Raw genomic sequence first — 22,500 nt, forward strand, 5'->3', positions numbered from 1 at the left:
CGTCCAGAGGATGCGATCGCTCAGCAGGGGGTCGGCAGGGAGAGACGAGCCGTTCAGACATGTCAGGGTGAGCTGAGGAGGAGGCAGAGGAGGAGAGAATGAAACTAAAGAAAACACAAACTGTCGTCGTTTCTCCTCCACAAACTTTCCCTTTGAGTCGAACACTGAACTGCTGCAGTGGATTCACACGTCTCTTTCACCTCGACGTTATAAAGTCCCAAGAAGAGCTGAGACCTTTGGCTTCCTGCATCTTCTACCTGTGCCTGCAAAGTGCACACAACATTTTTGTCGTATTTTGTGGGTCTGTTCACACGACAATGGTGGTTGTAGCATCTGAAAACCCAACGTTTTGAAAACTCTTGTGCTTTGTTCTCCCTCTCTGTGGAAACGGGAAAAACACAACATGGCCGAAGTAACTAGTCCTTCTGCACATGCTCAGTAGAGACCAGGCAAGTTTCCTCCATGCGTCATGACTCCCAGTCCAAATTCTCCTGAACTTGGTACTTTTATTTTGACAGTCACCATAATAACAATCCAACTTGGTAGTTTTATTTTGACAGTCACCATAATATCAATCCAACTTGGTACTTTTATTTTGACAGTCACCATAATATCAATCCAACTTGGTACTTTTATTTTGACAGTCACCATAATATCCCTTCACACATCAGCAGCAGCCCCACAAAACAATGTTTTATAAAGGAAAGAAGGAGGAGTGGAGGCTGCGCTCCGTCTATACAGCTTGATGACAAATTGATGATAATTATTATTCTTATACTTTTCAGCAGTCTGATTGTACTGCACTCCAAAAACTCAGCTATGCAGTTTTTCAGTTTACATATCAGAAATATGTTTGATTAATTGAATAAATGGGATTTAATGTACTTCATATGAATAGATGGAAATGTGCCACATAATAAAATTACATTAGCTCAACAAATCATTTTTGTGTTTGTTTAAACGACTGAGAAGTGGTTTTTTCAGTGTGTCGCTGAATCACGTTGAAATGAGAGTATAAATACTCACACCGGGATGGAGTACCTCCAACACACACTTTATCTGTTGCATGGAGCTGAAACAGAAATGGTGTGGACTCCGATACAGACGGACTAAACACATTTTAAACAGGATTTAAAACAGCTTCTCCCTCTGGCCGGTTTCCATTTAACCCTTTCAGTGCTTCACAGCTGCACTGACACTGACTGGCACTTCTACAATTTGTGTTTTGATCATAAATACTTGAGACTTTTACCCTCATTCCTTTTCCTCACGATTTCTTGTTCAAATCAATCATGCTTGGAAAAGGCATCCCCTGCCACTCTGGCGCCCCCCAGGAGAGATCTGTCCCCCCCAACGTTTTAGTGAATCTCCACATCAGAACAGACGGAATTTATCCAATAAAATATGAAACAAGACACTTTTATTAGGACAATATACGTAAATAACCGGATTGTAAGCGGTTAATTAGCAGCATAAGTTCATCTTAATTCAGGAACACGAATTTAAAACTTTTAAACGGATTTCATGTGTCTGTGAGAAAAGCGCCTGTCTGACGGCAAAAAGCGCAAAAAGCCAGAAAGAGGCTGCAGAACAGGAGATTGGTCTTTCCTGTAAAATCACTAATTATTCATTAAGATACAAACTGAGACTCCACAACACAGGAAAGAGTCGGAGCAGATCACCTGCGGTCAGGAGACGTCCCGGCGTGACACGAGCCCTTGTTCTTTTTGCCGCAGTCCGCGATGGTGCACAGATGTATGGAGAGGGACAGGAGCGCAACAACGCACAGATTGTGCCGCTGGCAGGGAGCAGCAGGCGGCTTCAGACGCACAAAGTCACTCGTGCAGAAGATGTGAGCCACTTCGTGAGAGATGTGGAGCTTCGTCCTCGGTCCTCCGGGGCGCAGGTGTCATCCTCACATCCACGCAGCGCGCGGCGCGCAGCGGCCGCTTCTCATCGCTCCAAACTTTACACAGCCACAGGCCGGTCAACGCGCTCCATGGTTCACACGCACAACCCGTGCGTAAAGTCACCCGATGCGGTGCGGTGCGGTGCGGTGCGGTGAGGTGCGGTGCGGTGCGGTGCGGTGCGGTGCGGCGCGGTGCGGTGCGGTGCGGTGCGGTGCACACACGGAGCGCGTCAGCGGTTTAATGAGCGCAGATCACCACCGAGCTCCGAGCGGCTCCTCCCCGAGACAGACTCCTCCTAACACACACACACACACACACACACACACACACACGCACGCACGCACGCACGCACGCACGCACGCACGCACGCACGCACGCACGCACGCACGCACGCACGCACGCACGCACGCACGCACGCACACACACACACACACACACACACACACACACGCACACACACGTTATTGTAAAGTTTTGCCTAGTTACTTATTTAGAACCCACTTAAACAGCATTTTCTGTCCGCATAATGAATAATAATAATAATAATAATAATAATAATAAGAATAAGAAGAAGAAGAAGAAGAAGAAGAAGAATAAGAATAAGAATAAGAATAAGAATAAGAATAATAAGAATAAGAATAAGAATAAGAATAATACTATGTTTAAATGAAGAAATGAAAGTTCAGTAAAGCTTAGAAATAAATTTGACTGGAAGTTTCAAAACTGAACAAATCTTGAAAAGATATAAAGTTTAATATTAATACATGAAACATTAATCAAAAACATACATTTCTAGACTGTATAAGATCAGGATTATTAAATTCAATACAACAAAAATCAATAATGGAACTGATCCAGCTCACAGATGAATGACCTCAATCAATCAATGTCTTTGACGGATAAGTAATGTAATCCTGGATTAAGAGAATCTTCTGTCAGTTAACAAAAGAATGTTTTAGTTTTATTATGTTCACATTGTGACGGACGTTGAAGTAATATAAGTATAAAAATGTCAGTGAATAAGGCTTCAAATATGAAATTAAATCAAATTCAATTTGAGAACAAAATATCCCAGAAATTAATTTCTGTAAACAAGTAGAACAATTTGGAAAGATATTAAACTATAAGTTAAGGGGAATAAATTCTTTATAATCTGAGAATAATCAATAAGTAAAATATATTCAATTATAAACAGCTTAAAATGTATAATTTGTTTGACAAACTAAATCATTAAATTCTGTTCAATAGTTAAATGAAATGTGAAATTAAATTAAATTAAATTAAATTAAACTGAACTGAATTGACTTCCTGCATGTTGTCATGATCAGTCCCATGACTCTTCTGCTTTAAATACTCTTAAGTGTGTTTTTTTAAATGGTTTTGAATCAGTTCCTTCTCCAGCTTTTATCCTCATTTCCAATCAGTAGGAGTGTTTTTCTGACGGTGTTCAGGTGTTTGCTGGTTGTGTGTTCAGTCGTACTGACGTCTGTACTGACGTCTGTACTGACGTCTGTACGGTCGTCTGTACGGTCGTCTGTACGGTCGTCTGTACGGTCGTCTGTACTGACGTCTGTACTGACGTCTGTACGGTCGTCTGTACGGTCGTCTGTACTGACGTCTGTACGGTCGTCTGTACTGACGTCTGTACTGACGTCTGTACTGACGTCTGTACGGTCGTCTGTACGGACGTCTGTACTGACGTCTGTACGGTCGTCTGTACTGACGTCTGTACGGTCGTCTGTACTGACGTCTGTACGGTCGTCTGTACGGTCGTCTGTACTGACGTCTGTACGGTCGTCTGTACTGACGTCCGTACGGTCGTCTCCTCTCCGCCCGCTGAACGTCAGATCGTCTCCGGAATGACGAGAGGAGCCGTACAATCGTCCCTCTGAAAGCTGCCCGGGGCAGAACGGGGCAATAAACCGGCCCTGCTGAGGTACAGGAACATGAAAGAACAAATGTTGGATTAAATGTTGTGAAGCTGGACACTTTGACCTAATCTGTCTTTTTCCTGCCGTTTGTGTCAGTTTACAAGTTTAAAATGTGTTTGTAGATTAAATAAGACATCGTATCCCCAAAGAGGAAGAAAGAGGAAGATGCTCTATAATCTGATGTTAGAGGAGGAAGATGCTCTATAATCTGGTCGTTAGAGGGGAGGATGCTCTATAATCTGTTGTTAGAGGAGGAAGATGCTCCATAATCTGGTCGTTAGAGGGGGGAGATGATGATGATGATGATGATGATGATGATGATGATGATGACGATGACGATGACGATGACGATGACGATGACGAAGACGAAGACGAAGACGAAGACGATGACGATGACGATGACGAAGACGAAGACGAAGACGAAGACGAAGACGAAGACGAAGACGAAGACGAAGACGAAGACGAAGACGAGGACGATGACGAAGACGAAGACGAAGACGATGACAAAGACGATGAGTAAGGAGTGTTCACCTGCAGGTCTCACTGAGTAAACGTGTCACATGGCGCCAGGTCTGGTCTGGTTATGTAACCATGGTTACGGTTCATCCTGTTGTAGGTCAGTGAGTGTGAGAGGATCAGACCAGACGAGTCGATCAGTGAGGATCAATGAGCTGATCGACGTCCTGCAGCTTCTAGACTAAATCACTCTGAGGTTCTAATATTCTGGATTAAAGATTTAAAATCACTTTTTAGTGATTTCCTTTTAATTTAAACTCTTAATTTGACATAAATCCACTCAGAACTACACTTTGGGTCTGACGGTTCTAATTTAATGAAGATTATTATGAAATAAAAGAAATGAGCGTTTTTATCGTTTCCACTGAAGAAAGTTTCCAATCGTGGATGAAAAGTTTGTTTGAATAGAAAAACTCTTCCTGATCGACACGCTGGAGCTTCAGCGACTTTTCAGGATTTTTCTGCTCCAGAAAGTTTCATTAAAATCGGCTTTAGGTTGTGATTGTCGTCAATTTCAGTCGTATCTGTTTGTTTTTGTGACAATATAGATATTTCCATCATGGGTAGTACGTGGATAGTACTGCAGAAAAAGTACACAGTTTGGAATTAGAGGTCACTGAAGCAGTTTTCCACCAGAATGTTTGTGTCTGTTGATAGAAAACCTGATTGATCTGATTGATCCTGGAACCCTGCAGAGTTCTGTGGAGACCCCCCCCCCCCGACCCCCCCCCCCCCCCCAACATCCACCCATTAATTGAATCTGATCTGCAGCAGAAAAGATGTTTTACACTCACAGGAGGAAAGTATTAAATGAGTATTCAGATCTCCAGTTCACAGTATTTCATGTTCTCAATATTCACGTTTTACATCCACTTCAGTTGTATTACTGCAGTTTATCCCAGTTGAGTCTTTTTCCTGTATTTAAGTACTCCATTGTTCTGAACTGGGTTTTCTGCTGCTTTAAGATCTTTTAACTATTTGAGCTGTTTTAGGTTCAATGTCTTTTTTTCAGTTTTAACTTTTGTCAACATTTATTTATTAATTTATTTGTGTCTGTGTTTTAGAGTTAGGGTTACACACACACACACACACACACACACACACACACACACACACACACACACACACACACACACACACACACACACACACACACACACACACACACACACACACACACACACACAGAAGTGACTGTACAGTTCAGTGATCATGCTCATGCTGCCCCCTTCTGGACACATTTAGAAACTGTCCAACCTTCTGAATCAAAACATGACAGAAGGATCTGGTTTCCGGAAATGACTCGAGAAAGAGGTCAAACGTGGTGAATATTCCCACAGACAAACAGCACGGACACAGATTACAGATTACAGACATCAGAATAATTAGATAACAATTCCAAACCGAGGACTTCCCAGAACAAATGAGAATTCGTATGATACTTTTTATAAAGTACTCTAATAAACTACTATTTTCATATGTCAAGACAAAGATGTTGATTTGTTTTCCCAGCAGACGACTGGTAAAAGGAGATTTTCTGGTGAACTGGTAGAGTTCCTGGTAGCGGGAAGGCGTCACCATCAACAGATTCTTTTAGACTTCAGAAGCGATATTATATATTAGTGCTGTCAAAACTAACACGTTCATTTATTTAATTGATTTGAAACGTTTAGCTCCTTCAAAATAAAATTACGTAAGTAACGCAGTTTTGTTTTGTTTACTTCCGGGTTTGTTTGTTTTTACTTCCTGACCAGAGCAGCAGCATGAGCAGCAGCATGAGCAGCAGCATGAGCAGCAGCATGAGCAGCAGCATGAGCAGCAGCATGAGCAGCAGCATGAGCAGCAGCATGAGCGGCTCTGTGGGCGCAGCGCCGTGACTCCGGAGCAGAACAACATCAGTAGAATGATAATAAGGAGGAACGTTTCACTTTACAAAGTTCCCTGACGGCGGATTGAGAAAGTAAAAGTCATTAGTTTTACTTTGAAAAGCAGAATTTAACGACCACAGAAGTAATTCTGCAGTAAAACAGCAGGTTGCCATGTTGGCTGACCAGGAGCCTCCAAACTGCTAAAGCTGGAGGAAATACTGCTAAAATATTAATTTCTCCTCTTTCTCTGGCTCTCCTGTGTGTGTGTGTGTGTGTGTGTGTGTGTGTGTGTGTGTGTGTGTGTGTGTGTGTGTGTGTGTGTGTAGAAATCTTAAGTTCTCAAAGTGGTGGAGCTGCAAAACAAAACCCAGACTAATGTTTGATGTTTATTGATTAATTTATTGATGTTTTTATTATTTTGCTGATCTTAGAGAGAAACGGTTTCACCAAAAACTAAAAGCTTATAAACGTCTTTGAATTTAAATGTTGAGTCGTCATTAATTCCGTGGTTTTCCCTGATTAAACCTCCATTACAAGCTTCAGTAGAAAAACTGTGATTAATCACAATTAATTACAGAAAATTGTGCAATGAAATAGTGAATTATTTGAATCGATTGACAGCACTTATTATATGATAATATGATGTTTGCTGCTTTGTTTAATCGTGATTCTGATTTGATTCTGAACATGAGAACATGAGAACACGAGAGCATGAGAACATGAGAACACGATGATGTGAGAACATGAGAACATGAGCATATGATGATGTGAGAACATGAGGATATGAGCACATGATGATATGAGAACATGAGAATATGATAACATGATAATATGATCATATAAGAACATGAGAACATGAGAACATGATGATATAAGAACAGGAGAACATGAGAACATGATGATATAAGAACATGAGAACATGAGAACATGATGATATAAGAACAGGAGAACATGAGAACATGATGATATAAGAACATGAGAACATGAGAACAGGAGAACATGAGAATATGAGAACATGAGAACATGAGAACACGATAATATGATAATATGAGAACATGAGAACATGAGAACATGATAATATGAGAACATGAGAACACGAGAACTCCACTCAGGTGTTGAACCTGTGATTCTCCCACTGTGAAGTCCAACCAGCCGCCCAGAACCAAAGCAGAATCCCGTGTCACTAGTTTATTTCCAGGAAGTCACCCTCCTCACAATCGGTCATGATGAGTCACTTTAACTCCTCGGAGGATTTTATTAGATATGTTCTGTGACTGGAGGTAAACCGTCCTGGTGGAATGAAATATAAGTTCTGCCATTCAAAGTCAGTGAGTGTGTTCTCCTGGGAGGTCAGTGACAGCCCGGCCAGTAGAGGGCAGTAGATACCAGTGCAGCTGCTGCTGCCCTCTTCAGGTCTGTGCAGGTGGAGGTGGGATCAGTCAGAGAACCTGTTCAGGGACTAAATACCATTTAAAGACGTTCAGCTCTTGTTTTGAACAGCAGCTCCTTTTGTTTACCCCGGGGCAAGAAGCTCCACTGACTGAACAAAAGAAAAGACAAAGAACGCTGGGGACATTTTATCCTCGTGCACCGATGATGAAATTCACTTTATTAACAATCTGCCCCCCCCCCCCCCCCCCCCTCCCACCCCTACTTTAGTGGGTTTTGAGTGCGTTTCTTTAAATTGTGTGTTTCCGTCTTTTGGTGTCTGTTGTGTCTTTTGTTTTTGTGAGTTCAGGTGTTTTAATGAGTATTTAGGTCTTTTACTGTAGTTTTAGTCGTCTTGTACTGTGATGTTGGTACTTGTTTAGTTTGAGTCGTGGTTATTTGGTGTTTGTCTTTTAATGTGTCGTGTGTTTCGTGTGTCCCTGTCAAGGTGAATATATGTCCCTGTCAATGTGAATATATGTCCCTGGCAATGTGAATACATGTCCCTGTCAAGGCGAATATATATCTCTGTCAATGTGAATATATGTCCCTGTCAATGTGAATACATGTCCCTGTCAATGTGAATACATGTCCCTGTCAATGTGAATATATGTCCCTGTCAATGTGAATACATGTCCCTGTCAATGTGAATATATGTCCCTGTCAATGTGAATATATGTCCCTGTCAATGTGAATACATGTCCCTGTCAATGTGAATATATGTCCCTGTCAAGGCGAATATATGTCCCTGTCAATGTGAATATATGTCCCTGTCAATGTGAATATATGTCCCTGTCAATGTGAATACATGTCCCTGTCAATGTGAATATATGTCCCTGTCAATGTGAATACATGTCCCTGGCAAGGTGAATATATGTCCCTGGCAAGGTGAATATATGTCCCTGTCAAAGTGAATATATGTCCCTGTCAAGGCGAATATATGTCCCTGTCAAAGTGAATATATGTCCCTGTCAAAGTGAATATATGTCCCTGGCAAGGTGAATATATGTCCCTGCCAAGGTGAATATATGTCCCTGTCAAGGTGAATATATGTCCCTGTCAAAGTGAATATATGTCCCTGTCAAGGTGAATATATGTCCCTGTCAAGGTGAATATATGTCCCTGTCAATGTGAATACATGTCCCTGTCAATGTGAATATATGTCCCTGTCAATGTGAATATATGTCCCTGGCAAGGTGAATATATGTCCCTGGCAAGGTGAATATATGTCCCTGCCAAGGTGAATATATGTCCCTGTCAAGGTGAATATATGTCCCTGTCAAGGTGAATATATGTCCCTGTCAAAGTGAATATATGTCCCTGTCAAGGTGAATATATGTCCCTGTCAAGGTGAATATATGTCCCTGTCAAAGTGAATATATGTCCCTGTCAATGTGAATATATGTCCCTGTCAATGTGAATACATGTCCCTGTCAATGTGAATACATGTCCCTGTCAATGTGAATATATGTCCCTGTCAATGTGAATACATGTCCCTGTCAATGTGAATATATGTCCCTGTCAATGTGAATATATGTCCCTGTCAATGTGAATACATGTCCCTGTCAATGTGAATATATGTCCCTGTCAAGGCGAATATATGTCCCTGTCAATGTGAATACATGTCCCTGTCAATGTGAATATATGTCCCTGTCAATGTGAATATATGTCCCTGTCAATGTGAATACATGTCCCTGTCAATGTGAATATATGTCCCTGTCAATGTGAATACATGTCCCTGGCAAGGTGAATATATGTCCCTGGCAAGGTGAATATATGTCCCTGTCAAAGTGAATATATGTCCCTGTCAAGGCGAATATATGTCCCTGTCAAAGTGAATATATGTCCCTGTCAAAGTGAATATATGTCCCTGGCAAGGTGAATATATGTCCCTGCCAAGGTGAATATATGTCCCTGTCAAGGTGAATATATGTCCCTGTCAAAGTGAATATATGTCCCTGTCAAGGTGAATATATGTCCCTGTCAAGGTGAATATATGTCCCTGTCAATGTGAATATATGTCCCTGTCAAGGTGAATATATGTCCCTGTCAAGGTGAATATATGTCCCTGTCAAAGTGAATATATGTCCCTGGCAAGGTGAATATATGTCCCTGCCAAGGTGAATATATGTCCCTGTCAATGTGAATACATGTCCCTGTCAATGTGAATATATGTCCCTGTCAAGGCGAATATATGTCCCTGTCAATGTGAATACATGTCCCTGTCAATGTGAATATATGTCCCTGTCAATGTGAATATATGTCCCTGTCAATGTGAATACATGTCCCTGTCAATGTGAATATATGTCCCTGTCAATGTGAATACATGTCCCTGGCAAGGTGAATATATGTCCCTGGCAAGGTGAATATATGTCCCTGTCAAAGTGAATATATGTCCCTGTCAAGGCGAATATATGTCCCTGTCAAAGTGAATATATGTCCCTGTCAAAGTGAATATATGTCCCTGGCAAGGTGAATATATGTCCCTGCCAAGGTGAATATATGTCCCTGTCAAGGTGAATATATGTCCCTGTCAAAGTGAATATATGTCCCTGTCAAGGTGAATATATGTCCCTGTCAAGGTGAATATATGTCCCTGTCAATGTGAATATATGTCCCTGTCAAGGTGAATATATGTCCCTGTCAAGGTGAATATATGTCCCTGTCAAAGTGAATATATGTCCCTGGCAAGGTGAATATATGTCCCTGCCAAGGTGAATATATGTCCCTGGCAAGGTGAATATATGTCCCTGCCAAGGTGAATATATGTCCCTGTCAAGGTGAATATATGTCCCTGTCAAGGTGAATATATGTCCCTGTCAAAGTGAATATATGTCCCTGTCAAGGTGAATATATGTCCCTGTCAAGGTGAATATATGTCCCTGTCAATGTGAATATATGTCCCTGTCAAAGTGAATATATGTCCCTGTCAAGGTGAATATATGTCCCTGTCAAGGTGAATATATGTCCCTGTCAAAGTGAATATATGGACACAATGTTTTGATTTTCTTTCAGAAAACTGAACGTTGAGACGATTGTTACTTCCTCCAAACAGGCCCAGTAATTCCGTCTCACATTAATGAGATTGATTCTTTAATACTGCAGTTTTCAGAGTGAGGACCAGCTGTCCCCGGGCGTCCTGAGGACCGTCTTATAAAGTCTACTGCTCATGTTGTTGAGTCGGACCCTACAGGACCCTGCAGGACCCTGCTGGACCCTGCTGGACCCTGCTGGACCCTGCAGACCCCGCCGCAGGGAAAAGAAAGACTTTGGTGTTTCTGCCGGCGTCCAGCATGTTGGTGCGACTGAGCGTCGTGGCCGCTGGGTCAAACCTGGTAAGCTGGTAAGCTGGTAACCTGGTAACCTGGTAACCTGTCCATGGAAGGCCCGGCCACTTCACCTGCAGGCAGCCGAGCTTTCATCAGCGAGCAAACAGAGGATCTGAGGTCAGCCTCCGTCCCTCATTAGAGACGGAGCTGCGCCTCCAGGACCACTTGTTTGTTGTTGTAGAGCAGCTTGTGGTGTTAACCCACGACCCCGCTGCCCTTTGACCCCCCCACCCCCCCAGACAACAGCTCCATCCACGCGTCAGGGAGAAGGACTGCCACAGCAGAAACAGCCCCAACCCAGGAGGAGGGGCAATTAAACAGGATGAAAAGTGAGGGAGGGCAGGAGCCAGCTCAGGGACAAGCTCGGATTAAAGGATCTGGACTCGGCTGGAAGCAACCAATACTAATACTCACACTACTCTCATTAAGTAGGACTTCTATGTACTTATGATGAAGGTTTTTTTTCCAAATCCATAATTTTACTCACTTACAGTACATGATGCAATCTTATTTCAGATCCCGAGATGTTGCTGAGATTACCACAGTGAGAGCCGGCGGTCACACGTCCCCCCTCACAGCTTCACACTAACCTGCTAGTTAGTTTCAGGGTTGGTCCCCGCCTCTTCCTGAGGCGCCGGTCACCATCAAGGTTCTCTAGTGAAAACAGAAACATGTCGTAGCACTTTGGGGTCTGTTCACATGACGACGGTGCTCTGAGAGACTGAAGGCACAACTTTTTGAAAACAGGTCAGACGCCATGGAAACGGGGGGAACCGCCACTTTTTACTGGTCCTTGTTCTTTTCACCACAGACGTAGGAACCGCTTCTGCACATGCTCAGTAGAGACAATCAGAAAATCACTTGTTGCTCTGTGTGTCCAGAGGGTTGTCAGGTGACCGCTGTCCCGTCTGACAGGACGTTGGACCAGAACCTGCTGAGGAAGCGTCCCGGCGGTCAGAGGACAAAGTGATGGTGAGCGACCACAAAAATGGGTGTGCGACCGAACGGCGCCGCTAATCTTCAAACCTCCGACGGGACCAAACTCAACCTGCTTCAGAAGAGAGAGGCAGACATCTTACATTCCTGAGCTCATTCCACAACCTACAATAACTTCCTGGAATTCTTCGACCCTCGGCGGCGGAGCCGCGCCACATCCTGTTGTCCTCGCAGCACTTCCTGTTCACGCAGGCCAACCAGGCTCCACTGTTGTCATGGCAACTGGAAAACATTGAACCCATGCTAACAAGGCACTGCAGAGGTGTGTGTGTGTGTGTGTGTGTGTGTGTGTGTGTGTGTGTGTGTGTGTGTGTGTGTGTGTGTGTGTGTGTGTGTGTGTGTGTGTGTGTGTGTGTGTGTGTGTGTGTGTGTGTGAGGTTGGGATCAGCTGCAGTCGGTTCTGGTTCGGAGGAATTCTGTAGAAATGGAGGAAGGTTGTGTTTGTTAATAAAGTGTTGGTTCTTCTGCGGAGGGAAGAGAAAAACAGAAAACACCTTAAAACAAATCTTTAATTCCAGGATGACGAGCGCCTTCAATCCAGCCTCCTGTTGCAGCTCTAAGCTCCGCCTCCCCTCAGATTTCCCCATGTGACACAGTCTGGATTGAGCCTTTGGGATTATTGTTTCTATTAAATCAGTCAGACACAGTTTGGTTCCACATTTGGGTTCTTGAGTGTCGGGGGGCCGAGGTGCCATAATGAGCTTTAAACTAACGGGTTGCTTTGTTGTGTTGCAGAGTAAAGGTCATGATAATCTCTAGAGTTTCACATTTACTCCAGAAAATAACTCCAATCTGAAAATGAAACCTGCTCCAAGAGGAAATCTTCTTCATGTTTTACAAACTCGGACCGTATTTGAACTATTTGCTTGGTGGTTTGGTGGCCGGAGCCAGAATTAGGCCCAGACTGTCCCACCAGAGGCCACACCCCCAGATTATATGGCAGGGAGGTCATGTGACTCGCCGTCTTTTTGTTTGTGTTCATTTCACCAGGTCTGAGCAATCTCCTGCCGTTAGTTGTGGATTATTTCATTCCCCAGCCTAACAATAACTAACTCCTTTTCATTCATTTTTCACACATTTACTTTTTTAATTAGTTTTATTTTCCCTAATCTGAAAAATCCCCATTAGTGGGAAGTTTTTCAAATACATATTTCCTAGAAAGTAAAGCAAAGAAGAAGAAACCCTGTTCTTCATTCAGCCGCCACAGATTTACCTGATATGATTGTGAATTTATATACAAAATGACTATTTAATCCTAAACGAGACTTGAATTGAAATTGAGTAAAACTGCTATATATATATATATATATATATATATATATATATATATATATTGCTGCGTCTGAGTCTTGAAAGTCTTTGGACTTAACATCTGTGTTGTGACTTGTGTGAAGAACAGCTGTAATCAGCCCCACCTTCCTAAAGCCGGGAGGTTCCACGCTTTAATTTGGGTTCGGAGCTGAATTCCCTCCAGCTTTTCCTTCATGAGCAAATTCTGCTGCCGGCGAGGCGGGCCGAGCCGAAGCTGGGTTTACCTGAAGCCTGGAGGGATTCACTTCCTGCTTCCTGCTTCCTCCTGCTTCCTCCTGCTTCCTGCTGCTTCCTGCTGCTTCCTCCTGCTTCCTGCTGCTTCCTCCTGCTTCCTGCTGCTTCCTGCTGCTTCCTCCTGCTTCCTGCTGCTTCCTCCTGCTTCCTGCTGCTTCCTCCTGCTTCCTGCTGCTTCCTGCTGCTTCCTGCTGCTTCCTCCTGCTTCCTGCTGCTTCCTGCTGCTTCCTGCTGCTTCCTCCTGCTTCCTGCTGCTTCCTCCTACTTCCTGCTGCTTCCTGCTGCTTCCTCCTGCTTCCTCCTGCTTCCTGCTGCTTCCTCCTGCTTCCTGCTGCTTCCTGCTGCTTCCTGCTTCCTGCTGCTTCCTCCTGCTTCCTGCTTCCTGCTGCTTCCTGCTGCTTCCTGCTTCCTGCTGCTTCCTCCTGCTTCCTGCTTCCTGCTGCTTCCTGCTTCCTGCTGCTTCCTCCTGCTTCCTGCTGCTTCCTCCTGCTTCCTGCTGATTCCTCCTGCTTCCTCCTGCTTCCTCCTGCTTCCTGCTTCCTGCTGCTTCCTGCTGCTTCCTGCTTCCTGCTTCCTGCTGCTTCCTGCTGCTTCCTCCTGCTTCCTGCTTCCTCCTGCTTCCTCCTGCTTCCTGCTGATTCCTCCTGCTTCCTCCTGCTTCCTGCTTCCTGCTGCTTCCTCCTGCTTCCTGCTGCTTCCTCCTGCTTCCTCCTGCTTCCTCCTGCTTCCTGCTGCTTCCTGCTGCTTCCTCCTGCTTCCTCCTGCTTCCTGCTTCCTGCTTCCTGCTGCTTCCTCCTGCTTCCTGCTTCCTGCTGCTTCCTCCTGCTTCCTGCTGCTTCCTCCTGCTTCCTGCGCGGCTCGCTCTCTGCAGGAGGAAATGAGAGTGGAAACAAACCCGTTTCAAGACGTTTCCTTTCTTTTATCTTTTGTTTTTATCGCATTTTTTCAGAATTGGGTTTCTGTTTGGAGCTTCTTTGTTCCACTCTGACCAGTTTTTCCTTTCAGAATAGTTTAACTTTTACACATGATGTCTGTTTCCATGGAAACGGAAGAAAAACACTGAAAACTGCAGTGAGCATGTCGGGCCACTAGTTGGTGCTGTTCTTTGTTTTTGTAATAAAACCACACACACATCCACTGAGAGAACTCCGAGCTCCAAACATTAACAAGAAGTTGGATCGTTATGATGGAGACTGTCAAAATAAAAGTACCATGTCCAGGAGAACATGGACTGGGAGTCATGACATCACGGAGGAATCCTTCTCATGGTCTCTACTGAGCATGTGCAGACAGAGGGTTAGGTCAGGAACCGCTGCATTTTAGAAAAGTTTTTTTTCAAAACGCCACCTCCACCCAAAGTTGTGTTCTCAGTGGCTCCGCCCACCGTTGACATGTCAGCGAACCCAGAAACGTTTCCAAAGTTCCTCCTTTCCAGTAGGAAAGCTTGTGGACGGAGCCGTCCCGTGGCTCCACAGTGAAAGCAGAGCGGGGCTGTGAGACAGACAGCGGTCCAGGTGGAGCTCCATGACGTCAGGCTTCAGGAAGGCGACCCCCCCCTCGCCACCCGTCAGCACGCCGCTGAGCAGGATGGATGTTTGGAGTCGACCTGCATGTAAACGGTTTGGCTCCGCCCCTTTCACCGTAACCTGCGGTCTGGATTCGCCTGCAGCGTCAGGAGGACATCAGGGTGTTCGTGACTGTACCCTTTTCCTCATGAGTCACCCCATATCTCTTCACGCCGAGGGCTTTTCACGCCGTTTGGGCGTATCAGATAGCATACCTGTTATCTGACGGGCCCCTACACTACCGGTCCCAAACACACACAAACAAACATCTTAATGCTGCAGCCGGATTGCATGAGCGTCTCATTGGTCCATCATTTCTGTCTCTGCTCTCGAATACTTCAGTAAACTTTGTCCTTTTGCAATAAAGCGCCATCGTGGTGCGTCGTACCAAACCCAGTCGGTCACGGCGGCAGGTAATCCTGAGCAGGATCTATTAGTGACGTGGACGTTGAGGAATTGGAGTGTTCCACACACAGGAGCAGCAGGGACGGCGGTTTGATTCCCCCACTGCTGTGTGAGCAGCTGCTTTAGCACCAGCAGTGTTAGTGGATCATGTAAACGGCATCCAGACGGCAGCAGCTGTAACATCTGACAGATTAATGGGATTTATGTTCAAACATTCGATTTCTAGAATCTCCACTGATGCAGCTCATCGTATTGGTACGAGAAATAAAACACATATGACCTGTACTCAACCGCATCCCTGAAAATCTCCTGTGTTAGAGGAGGAAGATGCTCTATAATCTGATGAAAGCGGAGGAAGATGCTCTATAATCTGATGTTAGAGGAGGAAGATGCTCTATAATCTGATGTTAGAGGGGGAAGATGCTCTATAATCTGGATGTTAGAGGAGGAAGATGCTCTATAATCTGATGTTAGATGGGGAAGATGCTCTATAATCTGATGTTAGAGGGGGGAAGATGCTCTATAATCTGGATGTTAGAGGAGGAAGATGCTCTATAATCTGATGTTAGCGGAGGAAGATGCTCTATAATCTGATGTTAGAGGAGGAAGATGCTCTATAATCTGATGTTAGAGGAGGAAGATGCTCTGTAATCTTAATTTTAGCTGAAGTTACATCAGTTGGTTGAAAGTCAAATGATGATGTAAATATTCATTTCCAAGGAGCGCTCATTCTGTCCAGAACAACATACACCATCAGTCCAGAATCGAACCGGAGACTTCCTGCTCAGAGACGACAGTGCAAACCACTACACAGAGTCCCTGGGATCACTTCTTCCTCCCAACGACTCCCCGGTCACACCTCATCATAGTGGCGTGTTTTCTCTCCTTCCAGCTGAGCAGCGCCGCAGGATTATGTCAGAGGACAGGTGTGGACAGGTGTGGACAGGTGTGGACAGGTGTGGACAGGTGTGGACAGGTGTGGACAGGTGTGGACAGGTGTGGACACTGCGTCTTCACTTCTCCACGTGTTGAAACACTTTTAATCTGTGAAAGCTGCCACGGTGTGTCTTTCTAATGCGCTGAGCGATACAGCGTTTATTGGCTCGGGTGTAATCATGAGAATCCTCCTGAAGCCCTGCAGGCTCATCACCCCTCAGTCAAACATGTAGTTCTCTCCTGGCTGCCTCCAGCAGGGCGGCGGCGAGGAGCGCCGCTCTGTGTCACCGACTGAGCTGCAGCCGCTCCGTAACTCCAGCAGAAGTGCAGCGCTGTGATGTCATGGCGTGAGAGACGAGGAGGAGGCGGCGCCGGCACGCGATGTTATTAATAGAGCGACGTCGGTGTGAGCAGATGTGAGGAAGACGTTGGTGTGATGAAGGCCTCTGGAGGCTTTTATCAGCGGTGCAGATCAGGAGCTTCCAGAGCGGCTCCCATTAGTGTTATTAAAGTCGGGCCTCTGCCTGTCGCTCTGGATTGTGGTTGTTGGGTTAGGGTTAGTAATAACTATCCAACTTGGTGGTTTTATTTTGACAGTCACTGGAATAAACAAACATCATACAAAATATGAGTGTGACTGTACGGCTGAAGAGACGCGGAGCTGCATCACAGCTCAGATTCCAGGTTTTTACAACCAGATTTAGTAAAATGAAGATTTTCATAATTGTAAAATTTGTTTTCTCTTAAACTTTGAGATCAAAGTGGCTGAAAACGGCTGACAGTGCATTTTCTAAACTGTTGTTGTGATTTAGTGATTTAGTCGTGTTTCCTGGTTCTCCGGTTCAACTGAGGGGATCAAATCAGGTTTCTCATGTTTCCATTCATGAATGTTGACACTGATGTTTTCTTGTATTTTTACTTCATGAGACATTTTCCAGATTATTACAGGATTAAAGTTACAATCAGAACCAAACCAAGAGAAATGTGTTGACAGAACGTCTGAAGGACAAACATCTCCCTGACATGTAGATTTCTTCTTCTGTGGCCCCGCCTCTCGCCGCTGACAAACACATTGTGGCAGTAGTACGATTCCTGCTGCTACTTGCCCTCCGTGTGGTATTTCATTAATCGTGGGAAAGCGGCCAAAGCACTTAGCGTACGCCTGAACCTCTTCATTTAAAGGAAACAGCCTTTCGCCCATAGCAACATATTTTCCTCACGGCTCAGATTCAAACTACAAACACAGGAGTTCTCAGATCCAGGTCGGTATGAGGAGAACTTCAAACCGCTGAGCCTGTCCTGGCAGCCAATCACAGGCCGGCTCACTTCCTGGTTCCTGCAGAGTCCACCATGAGGACGAGTCTTCCAGTTGGACCTGAATCACAAACAAAGAGCTGCAGATGTTTTTATTCCGGCGTCACGTCCTCCATCTTCTCAACAAGTTTCTTAAACTGAAGCTGCAACCGAACCGTGACGGCGGCGGCGGCAGACCGAGAACCAAGAAAGTCTGAAAAGTTTTGAATTTACAAATCTGCATTTTAATACTTGAATGAAGTCGGACAGAAGTTTCACGTTTCTTGTTTTAGGTCTTCAGTTTTTCTTCCACAGTTTGTCTGGGAAAAGGTCCAAGCTGCACAGGAAGTGGTCTTTCTGTGTTCTGATCAATCAGGAACCAATCAGCTGTGACTCTGCGGCGCCGCGGACCAATGAGCAGCCCAGCAGGTGCAGACAGGAGGTGGAGCTTTAATGGCTGGTTGGAGAAAAACATGGTTCTTCACCTGGCTGACGGTGGAGAGGAACGTTGGAACAGGAAGAACCAAGTGACACCAGCAAAACAGAACTTCAAGCTAAAGAACAAACTCCTGCCGTCTCCGTGTTCACGTCTGCGTCAGGATCCCACTAAGTACTTCACAGAGGTACTGTAGTATGAACTGTATAATATTGAAGTGTATTACCTTTATTGTGTAGGACGGTATCTAGAACCCTAGATTCACTTGTCTGTGTTGAGAAGTTCTGGTGATCAGCAGAGGGGATAAAACCAACACAGCAATATCTAAAGAAGAAAAGTGAGTTACAGCGACATCTAGTGGTGGCAGAGCTGCAGTAACTCCACCCGTCTGGAATTCTGTCACTTCAGCTGCTCAATGTTTGAACTCATTGATCCTGAAGATGAAGCAGGTAGAATCTCCCCGCAGAACCTAGAGCTGGACCGTTCAGAGAAACGACTGTGACATCATCATAGTGACCTCACAAGCATGATGTCATCCAGATCTTTTCTAATCTGGCTCATGTTGATTCTCATTTATCTGCAGATTTTATTGGGGCAACATGTTTTGTTGCTGCCTGATTGCTTTAAACTGAGCAATGGAACTTTTCCAACTGGCAACTTTCCAAGTTACCTGTTGCACGAATGCTTTCCTACCTGGAGTCTAAACTCTCTTCCTCCTCGTCCTCCTCGTCCTCCTCTCTGTGACCTCCCTCTCAGCTCAGCCTCTTTCTGATTGGTTGTTAGCTCTTCCTGAGGAGTGGTGAGAAAGTGTCTCTGGCTCTGCTGCCAATGTCCTCGGGGCATCCATAGTTCAAAGATTGAGTTCTCGCCCAGTTTAATGGTTCAGCGTCTTTGTTGAGAATTAAATAAGCACTTCTCAGGAATGTCACGGAGGCGTGTAGTACTGACAGCTGTCACATGTTTTCATTACAAATCCTCTCACTGCTGATGAGGAGCTGAACTCACCTCTGGAACTGTTTGGGATAAAAACAGTAACTGTCATGCAGGAGTTCCTTTTATTCTTATTTGTCTGTGTGTGTAATATACAACCACAACATGCAGTGTCTATGGTGATGTTCACCTCGTGAGGGATTGTATTAATCTCACCAAACAAAGTGTACTTTCATTTAAGAGAAACATCTGGGAATTGGTTTAAATTTACCAGTTGAAAAGTTCCCATTTGCCACTTTTTGATCTTCACATTAGAATAACGAACCACAAACATGGCCGCCTCCTGCAGAGTCCAGAAATCCAACACGCTCATGATCACAGAAAGTATTTGGTCTGTTAGGTAACTTAACAATGGCTGTAACGTTTTGTCGTCACAAACTACATAAAATGAAAATGATTTATTTGTTGGTCGAATGACGACTTCTCCTCGACGGCTCCGTTTACACCGGAGAACCGCCGTCGTGTTTTGGAGGTAGGTTTACATGAAAACGATGCTCAGAGCCAAGGAAAACGCAACTTTTTGAAAATGACTGCCAAAGTGGAACTTTTTGGAAACACCCCGACTCTGTGGAAACTGAAACGCTGCTCCTGGTCCTGGTCACTGCCGGAGCCACCGGTTGTTCTGCACATGCTCAGTAGATGAGAACAGTAAGAACAAAGTCTGCCTCATGATAACGACATCGATTTCAGTGTTTCTGCTGTTTCCGCTAAAACATTTTCAAAATGTTGTGATGTAATCATGAGACTTTTCTGAAACGAAAATGCAAAAACGTTGCGCTTCCAGCTGAAGCGTGGTTTTGTAACGGGGCCCAACCTGGTCGACACTGAGGAGAGTGATGGAGGCTTAAGGTCTGACTGGAGAAGCTCCAGCTGAAAACCTTCTGTTAGAAAACATCAGAAAACAAACTGACGTCTAAAACAACCGATTACAGACTGAATCAGAAAATGCTGGACCAGGTCCACGTTCTCAGTTTAGTTCCAGAACAATCTTGTACTTGACCAAATCCACTTTGCAGAGTGAAGCTGCTTTATTTTAATAACCTTTTAAGACCGATGAAATCATCCGTAGGGGCGTTTAAGAAGCCAATTAAAAACATCCCTGGGTCTCATCTCCCGAGAAAAATACTGCAATTATACAGGTTTTAAAAATATATTTAAGAAAAGCATTTAGAATCAGATAAATGTGATTCAGGGGAGACAGAGGTTTTAATCCCCAACCACTCAATTTTAGCCACAAATCTGGGATTCAACTGGAATGATAATTTAATGAATGTTTACCTTCCAGTCTGAGTCATCTGCAGACGACCCAGCCTCCCGTCCCGTCCTGTTATTTCTGTGTGTTTCCACCACGAGGAGGCTCGCACAAAGGAGCCAGTATCTATATTTAAAGTGATTAATCTAAGTTTGTGACGATTACGAGGCCTTGGAACGCAACCACAGGTCTGTTTATGAGAGCGTAGCCTGCAAACGGAACACATTCACACACTCAGAGTGGTGACTGCATCCAGAGCTGCAGTTCCTCAGAAGGAGAAGGCCCGCAGCCTATCAGCTCGGCTTGTATGCAAAACAAAACATCCAGTAAATTTAACTGCTGACCTCATTAAAACTACTGTAAAACACCTCTTTCTGAGAATTACATCACAGCTTGGAAGGTCTTTTCCTCGGGCCGCGTCTGTCCGCTGATGATAAAAACTGATAAGTGTGTTTGTTTCCCAGATACTGCTTAGTATCTCCATAATATTTTCCTTCAGTCAGACCAACAGCCAGAATACTCCACACTAGTCGGACGTGGTCCTGGATTCGGGTGGAGAGCAGCAGGTGGATGAGAGCAGCCATGTGCTTTAGCTGACGGAGGGAATAAAGCAGGAAGAATGAAGTCGCTCCATGACGCTCAGCTATTTGTTTCCCACTGGGGGGGTGAAGGTATCCTCCCTGTATTATGGTTGAATTTATGACCAGAACAAGATTACTGCAACCACACATCATCAGGAGGGTAAAACTAACCGTCTCACGATGGTTCAAACCAGCTCACGTTCACTATCAGAGGTCTGCAATCCACCGCTTGGTGGATTCTGCTTCACAATGAGAGGAAGAGGCGACATCGAAGGATCAAAAAGTGGCGTTGCTATGAACGCCTGGCCGCCACAAGCCGGTCCTCCCTGTGGTCACTTCTCTGACACCTCCTGCTTAAAACCCATAAAGTCAGAAGGATCGTGATGCTCTGCTTTCACCTTCTGTATTCAAACTGAAAACCAAGATCACGGAGGAACCTCCGCCTCAGAACCTCCGCCTCAGAACCTCCGCCTCAGAACCTCCTCCTCAGAACCTCCGCCTCAGAACCTCCGCCTCAGAACCTCCTCCTCAGAACCTCCTCCTCAGAACCTCCTCCTCAGAACCAGTGGAGGTAAAATGTAAAGTAAAAGCAGAGCAGTGAGGAAGCTCTGCCTGGAACCGTTCTGCTGGAATAAAGTGAAAGTGACTCCGGTTCTATTGTCCCATGAATTAATCTGCTCTAATCTCACCAAGTCAGGATTAACTAGTCAGGAAGGTTCTGGTTCTGGCTGCAGCAGCAGTGTTGCTTTGAGCTGCTGGATGGGTTGGAATTCTTCATAATCCCAGAGATTAACTGCTCCTCCATGGTAAAGTCAGCTGCTCTGCAGGGTTTCTCCCTCTGTGATTGGTCACACGCTGCAAGCTCCGCCCCTTTCAGGTGAACGTGCACACCGAGGTCTGGGTTGAACTAGTGAGTTGATAACCTGCTTGGTAGTAACGGTGATCAGGGTCCAGAGTGTCTGGATCAGTTAACCAGGAACCAGAGATCCTGGTATGTTGATCGGGTTCTAGTCCAGGACTCTGGTCTTGGTAGTCTTGATCTTGACTTGGTCTCAGGTTCGGTGGTATTGATTACAACACTAACATTAACAACACATTTATTAACACCGAACACGTTGTACAATCAGGACGTTAATCAGTTGTCCTGAGGAATGTTTTTTTTTTTAATATAATGTAATACCTGTGATGTTTTCTCTAACCCTAACCCTAACCCTGACCCTGACCCTAACCCTAACCCTAACCCTAACCCTAACCCTAACCCTAACCCTAACCCTAACCCTAACCCTGACCCTAACCCTAACCCTAACCCTAACCCTAACCCTAACCCTAACCCTAACCCTGACCCTGACCCTAACCCTAACCCTAACCCTAACCCTAACCCTAACCCTGACCCTGACCCTAACCCTAACCCTAACCCTAACCCTAACCCTAACCCTAACCCTAACCCTGACCCTGACCCTGACCCTAACCCTGACCCTGACCCTAACCCAAACCCTGACCCTAACCCTAACCCTGACCC

Source organism: Lipophrys pholis (assembly GCF_963383615.2).
Source record: "Lipophrys pholis genome assembly, chromosome: 17".
NCBI classification, from domain to species: domain Eukaryota; kingdom Metazoa; phylum Chordata; class Actinopteri; order Blenniiformes; family Blenniidae; genus Lipophrys; species Lipophrys pholis.